The sequence below is a fragment of the Amblyomma americanum genome, chromosome 9 (assembly GCF_052857255.1).
Source record: "Amblyomma americanum isolate KBUSLIRL-KWMA chromosome 9, ASM5285725v1, whole genome shotgun sequence".
Lineage (NCBI taxonomy): Eukaryota > Metazoa > Arthropoda > Arachnida > Ixodida > Ixodidae > Amblyomma > Amblyomma americanum.
Window position 1 is genome coordinate 53,685,621 of NC_135505.1, and position 7,203 is coordinate 53,692,823.

Sequence of the window (7,203 nt, forward strand, 5' to 3'; positions counted from 1 at the left end):
TGACTCGCAACTAGATTTTTATTGACAGCAAAGGTCTCTGAAATACAAGGAGCAACAAACACAAACGAGAGGGGCTAAAAGAAAACAAATATCAATGAATGCAATTTCTAGTACCATGGGCTCCCCTCTCACTAATCTTTCTAACCACCTCCGAGAATGAAATCCTGCTATCATTGCGTCCATCGTCGCTGTGTGTGTGTGCAGGACCAGAGTTCTCTCTTGGCATGTCAGGTACGGGCTTTGCCCTCCAGACTTTCCAATTGTGTGTGGATACTTGGAGCTGTCAAGAGGGCATACCAGGCGAGAATGCAAGATCATGAAGTTTGAATTGTGGCGTCAAGAACGGTTCTTCAAATACCATCTTCGGGGTATTTGTGGCAGGACCGGATGGCAGCAAGAATTCTCGGAGTGGTGTGCGATGATGGAACTCAATAAAGGGTTCCTCTGGAACTTAGTCCATGCAGGCTTGCCGAGACAGATAAAGGACGCTGCTGAGCAAGGAAAGGTAGTTGTACTAGGCGACTGCAAAGAGCCGGAAAAACACCTAGGAACACCCAGGTTGGGACCGAAGTTTGCATATGCACCACGGTTGAAAGCAGTCGAGAAACTTGCCTTGTGAAAGGAAATTTTCCGGTTGGCAGGCAACGAAATCCATTTTCAATGCATGTCAAACTGTGTCGATGTTTCTGAAAGAACTAAGCAGAAAAAGGAAATTACTGCCGCATGAGGAAGCTCGTTGACATTGTAGCATCTAGTTGCCTCAGAATAATGGTCGCCGATAAAGAATGGTGCTTCGTCGTTCTTCCTGCTGGCACTTTAGAAGAAGAAGCACGTCAAGCATTAACGGAGAACTTCAAGTTTGTGACATTTAGAGCTAACAAAGTCAATGCATGTAACTTTCATCTTTTGGGGGAATACAACTTGCAACGTCTCGATGCTTCTGTTAAGGGCGCAAAAGGATTGCACCTTCAGGTTTTCTTTACTGCGAAGACGCATAAGGGCAATGATCTCTTTATATCTATCGTGTCTGAGCACTCAGCTTGGCAGTTCTTAGTGGCCAGCTATCTTCAAAAGCATTTGTTGCGTCTGAAAATTTAGTATCCTTTTCACATCTCTAATTCCGTAGCTATAGCTGACTTTCTAAAACCTAAAAACCCGGGAAGGTGCGAAGCTTTCAGTATTGATGTGCAAAAAATTTATTATTGTCTACCCGATGGTGAGCTCATGAAAATTGTTAAAATACGCATTGCTGCTCAGGACAATGAAACGGAATTTATTGCTAGATGTGGTGTGTTCCTTGAGAACTTCCTAGAGATTCTGTTCTTTTACCTCAGTTTGACTGTCATTGAATGGAAAGAAAAATCGTTTGTGCAGAATGATGGAGTGCGCATAGGATCTAAAGTAGTACATGTATTAGCGAATATCTTCTTTGCCAGGGTAGACAGATCGATAGACAGTAGATGAGACGGGTTAGTTCTGAGAATATTTTGGTATATCTATGATTATGTTGTTTTCGTTAAGAAGCGGAGCATTACACGTAGGGTGGTAGATGTACTGAAGGTTATCAAGGAATTCGCTCTGGGCACAACTTTCACGACTGAAATTCCTAAAGAAGAGGTTCTTCAATTTCTGGATTTAAGACGGTTCTCAGAAGCGCGGCAAGTGTGTTGGGAATACTCTCCTCGCTCTACCAAATCTTTCATAGGTTACCAATCTGGCCATTAAAAATTGATAAAAATGGCATTGCTTTTTCTAGCTTGAAATTTGCCATGAATAAGTAATGTTTTGAAAGAATCAATGAAAGCGTTTTGCGTCAGGTTGGCCGATTAAAATCTAGCGGTCACCCCTCTCGTGTGATTTCTAGTGAATGCGATAAACTTCTAAGATAGATCAAGAGAGGGGATAAACAATACCAAGAACACAAGAAATTTGTGGCGGTGCCTTACACGCATTTTGTACGGCATGGTTTAAAGAAAGTGGCGGCTACATACGATGTGGACGTGGTTTTTCAACGCCAAGAAAGCTTAGATGTGTGTTCAGGCAGGTAGAACCGAAGGGAAAAGCAACAACCGCTAAGAAAAAGACTGAAAGCTGTCAGCCAACCATAAGAGACACTTTGTGCCCTCTAATGTCGGTGTTGTGTACAGGATACCGTGCACTTGCGGGGTCACTTATATTGGCCAGACTGGACGTTGTGTTAACTCTCGTCTAAGCCAGCACCAGAGGTCACACGATAATCGATCATCTTGTAACCTTGCCCGTCACTCAAGAAAACGTACATGCACCCCTCTGTTTTTTAACACAGTCATCTTATATGAACATAATGAAAGCCTAACGCGTCAAATTTTAGAGGCTTTTCACATCTGCTTGGAAACAGATGGTTTATTAGTGACCCTTTTGGTACACTAACTGATAAAGAGATGATGTATTTATCCGGCCAAAATTTGTAGCTTTGCGCTCTTGCTGATTGTCACCGCTGTGGGCATGATGATTAGGTTTTGTGTTTTCTTTTCTTTTCTTTTTTCCCCTTCTCTTGTGTTGGTTGTTCCGAGTATTTAAAAGACATTTGCCATGAATAAAAATCTAGTTGCGAGTCAGCGCTTGTGGTGTCCATTCTTCGTTTTGTCCGTTGTTTTATTGCGCTGTTCAAATATGAATCCGGAAATCTTAACCACCTGAGGTTCTCTAATGGGTACTGACATCGCACAATACACGGGCCTTACATTTCCTCATATCTTGACGTGGATCAGAACGTGTAAAGTCTCGTCTGTTTTCGAACTGTTCAGTCTTCCAGGGATGAAACTGTTCACGAGTCACTGGGTGTGTAAACATTTTTACCATGGTAATCTTGTGCCCATACTTGCGCCCATTCTGCTTTTTTCATGCCAGTTTTTCGATTTTTGCAATTTACGTTATTAACTTCATTTTCGCCTTTACTCTAGTTGTCTGTTGCTTTATTTCTTGCCTTCTAGTTTTGATTCCCTCACTTTCCGCCCTTGCACCGGTTGATTGTTGAATGACATTTGCCTTCTTTCTATCTTTGTCATGCTCACTTATTTTTTCTTTGATATTTAAACAAAACTCAGTGTGCCTTTGGCTCATGTTTTTGTATTTCTTATATTGGTTTTTAGTATCCAGCAGCACTACATGGTTATTCAGCTCTGCTCTCACCTCTATTTCATCTGAACATGTGTGAGTAACGAGGCGGTCACTTGCTTGGGTTTTGCTTCATGTGGACTGTATTGCATTTTCATGAATGAAAAGTTGGCAGTCTATGCCCGTAGTATTTTGCCTGTTCCTCGTTGCTTATGTACTATTATTATTCCCTGTTACTTTCAGGCGTGGCTCGAAGTATATGGAGCACACTGTTACGTCTTTATATGTAAGCAGCGTGGCTGCTACAGCCCCTAATCTAGTTTTTGTATCACGAGCTGCAGCTCCCCTTTGTGCTACAATGGCAACTTCGCCCGAAAGCCTGCTTTCGATCGCGGTGGAAAACCTGGTATTTCTTGAGCAAATTTGTGCGGTGGGGAACTAGGTTCGTTTCTTGTGTGCGAACGGCGACAGAAGGAAGTGAAGCTAAGATTTATTTTTTTGTTGCTTAACTTACCTAAAAGGCGTTTGTTGGTCCTGTGACTTGGAGGATCTTATCTTTGACCAATCCTACCATCCGACGTGGGTGGTACAAAGCTGCTTTGGGTCATGTCCATCACCTCTTCAAAGGTGCTAAAAGATCGGGCTGAAGGCACACAGACATTTGTGTTCAACCTCGACCTGTAGAAAGTGGCCTTGCCGCCCGCTGACCCAGAGGTCTGCAATGCCTACGTTGAGGTTGGCGGCTTAGTGTTGGCTGCGCCATCTGAGGGTGCGGATGGCAGTTCCATAGGCTCGCTGCATGCGGCCTGACCAGATGCTGAAGCGTTGTGTGGTGCGCTGCGCCCACGCACCACATCGGCAATGTTTGCTGTTGCAGTGAAGAATCATGTGTTTGTTGTTAGCGCAAATCACCTTTTTGCTTCCTTGAATGAAATGCATTTTTATTTTTCAGTGCATCATTTTTCTTTCTTCGAGGATGCCGTGGAGTATGCAGCATGGTCTCTGTCACAGTTTGTGCAGCGCGTGGCGGTGTCACATTCATCAGATGGGTAGCCTTTTGAAGTGCATTTTGTTTAAATTTTGTGGCCGCAACTCTGTTCCCAATGGCTATACCTCTGGCAATTGAAGGATGTGCACGGATGAGATACATATAGTCCTGTATTTATATTCATGTAGCCCATTCAGTGCATTCAGGCAATCAAGTATTGAATGTCAGGATTACGTGTTTGGTGTCTATTTAGTTGTTATACTTCCGGATCTTGATCTAGTAATTATCTATTACATCTTGGTCATTAAGCCCTTCAAGAATTTCTTTTTCAGAGAGGTGAACAAAATCGATTTTCGTGATTACACCCCGGGGAGTGTTTAGATATCGATGGGGATTCACGAAGACAGGAATGCCTCTATGGACACAATGTTTGAGAATTTTGAGTACTGCACAGTGTCACGCCGTTGAAGCAGCAAGTCACTGCTGGCCATTTTTGATATCTTGTAGCCAAGGCCCAAAGCTTCTGTCAAGCACCTTGGGACTAGGAATTAGGATATTTTTCTTGCTTGTTTTTCTTCAGCTTCGCTATAAATTACATGAAATTTGGGGAATGTTACCTTTCTTTTCTGAAAAATTTCACCTACTTCGTTCCACCCTCTTTAATGAGAGCGATAGTGTTTGGAAAGGGGGAGTCATATGTTGTTTTTAGTGGCTATAAATTTATAAAATAACAATAAAAGGAAAAGATGTCGCTAGCCGCGCCATCAGCCATCAGAACCTGAAGCACCTCACCTGCTACTAGTGGTAATAGAAAGACAGGAAGAGGACAGGGAGAGGGAAAGAAAGGGGGAGTGATAGTAAGAAAGAATAGGAATTGGGCTAGTTTACACTATGCACAAATAAGTAATATGGAAATAAATGCGCGATGCTGCGCTGCATATGATAGGAGTACTCGGTGCAGGAGTGTGCAGGTTGGTGGTGGGGGAGAAGGGGGACGGTCGGTCGCGGCCCACGCGATGTCTTCCACGCCGGCACAGACGGGTTGCCCTGCGCCAGTCCGAACGTCGCGCGCGACCATTGCCTGCCTGGGGGGGGAATCGACTCTTGCACACTCTTTCTCTTGGCCGTCGCGCGCCGACCGCTCACAGTAAATCAGTAAATATTTATTCGCCCCGGTCTTGTACTACTACTAAAAAGAAAAGAAAAATGTGGCAGAAACACATGCTTGCGGCGCACTGTACAAAAAAAAAACTAGAGTAGGGGCGCCCAGCTGTAAAGCATCCGAAAGTAGCTCACACAGAGCGTTCTGTCAGTGCTGGTAGTTACCTGGTGTGGAACTGATGGGACGTCAAGCCCGTCTTTTCGAAGTATACAGAAAGGCTCACCAGAGTTCATTCACGTGTGCGCGCACTGCCCTGCGGCCACAGGAGTGCCGATACACTGTCTGGGATAGGAAGGCATACAAACATTAATTTTCTCAGTTGTGGTGCCAGCCACCCACAATGGAGCCCAAACAGGGGACAGGATAGAAACTTGCAAACAAGCCATGCCCATGCCAGCTGTACACCCCAGCTATAACTAAATATGACGCAACTCAGAGTAGTTGGCTGCACAGGATAACCCACGCTGCCAGGCAAAAAGGAAAAACCAAGAAATGAGTAGGAGACATGAGAGTTGTGAGAATGGGATAGAAGAGTGAAAGATGGAGGGGAGGACAAGAAAAGGTGGCTGCCGATTTCCTCCGGTTGGGTCAGTCCGGAGGTGAAGCTGAGGCCAAAGTGGTGTATTCCCATCGCCTAGGGGCCGTTAATGTCTAAACGATCGCCATCTGCTCAACCACCAGAATCCCCTTTTCCTTGGACACGACGCTGCCACGCATGGCTAAACACGGGTGCTCGGGTGCGTAGTGGCGCACAGCTCACCATCATCCCCCTGCTGGGGTGTCCCTGCAGATGCTCGGGAAGCCACGGTTTCGCAACTCACTATCATCTGCATGATGCAGATGCTCCAGCGGGGGGAAAGGATGAAGACGGCGGATGAGCGTGAAGACCTGCTTCATTTCGGAAAGAGCAGCTTGTCGAGGGTAGATGTAGGCAAAACGTAGGTTTCTGTAACCTTGGAGAAGGGAAGCTACTGGTATTGAGGAAGAAGGGCACTAAAATGAGTGGTTTTCAAATCTTTAAAGAAATCACTCAAGGTTTGCTGAAACTGGGGGGGGGGGGCGCTATAATCAAGACAAGGGGACAACACCACATAAGAACACCACAAGACACGAGCACAAGGTTTGAACGAAAACATCTTCGACGGAAGTCCGTCTGGTTGGGTTCTTGAGATAGAGAAAACTGACGCCAAAAAAACATTTTCAACTTTACCCAATTTTTCGGTGCCAACTCGGTCCTTTCTTCAGGGTTGACAAAATTGTGCCAGCAGCAGCGGGTTGCTGCCTTAGTTCTCCCTTTGTTAGCTCGTGGCGCAGTCCACTAACGTACGCAGAGGGGAGCGTTCCTGGAGTCCTATTCATCGCCGCCTTTGTGATCCGGATGTGCCATGACTCCACATGTCTCCTCTTGAACAGATTTGGCTCCACAGCCCAGACGCTGACCTCCTCGAAGGCTATCCGCTGGTCGGCGCGCTTGCAGTGTTGGCGAGGGGGTGGGAATCTGAATTTATTAACCGGATGTCGGTTTTGTGCTGCCTTATTCTTTTGTGAAAAAAATGATAATAACAAGGGAGTAATTACTCATTAGCATCCACCCAAGCGCAGCCATACGGCTACAAAGGAAAGCTGTAAACAGCTTTCTAAGAACTTCGTAGTTAAGGAAAGATTCGTCCTGGTCCGGGGTTCGAACCCGGGACTACTGCTTCACCGGAGCAGTCGCTCTACCAACTGAGCTAACTGGGACGGCAAGCTTATGGTAGGGCAAGTGCGAATAGATCAATAACTCAGAGGTGGGAACAGATGGTCAAATCTTTAGGGGAATCCTCCAAGGTGGAGTAGATCTGTAATAAAGGAGTAACCACTCATTGACTGTAGAGGTTTCCTTTGTAGCCATATGGCTGTGCTTTGGTGGATGCCGATGAGTAATTAATTACTCCCTTGTTGCAAATCTACTCCACCA

At 45.4% G+C, this 7,203-nt stretch overlaps 1 non-coding gene across 1 annotated transcript; it reads right to left on the reverse strand.

Annotated features, from left to right (window-relative positions):
* Positions 1 to 6,912: 6,912 nt before the first annotated feature.
* On the reverse strand, positions 6,913 to 6,986 carry TRNAT-GGU (transfer RNA threonine (anticodon GGU)). The gene has a single exon. It is a non-coding gene; the product is annotated as a tRNA-Thr (tRNA).
* Between the last annotated feature and the right edge of the window lie 217 nt (positions 6,987 to 7,203).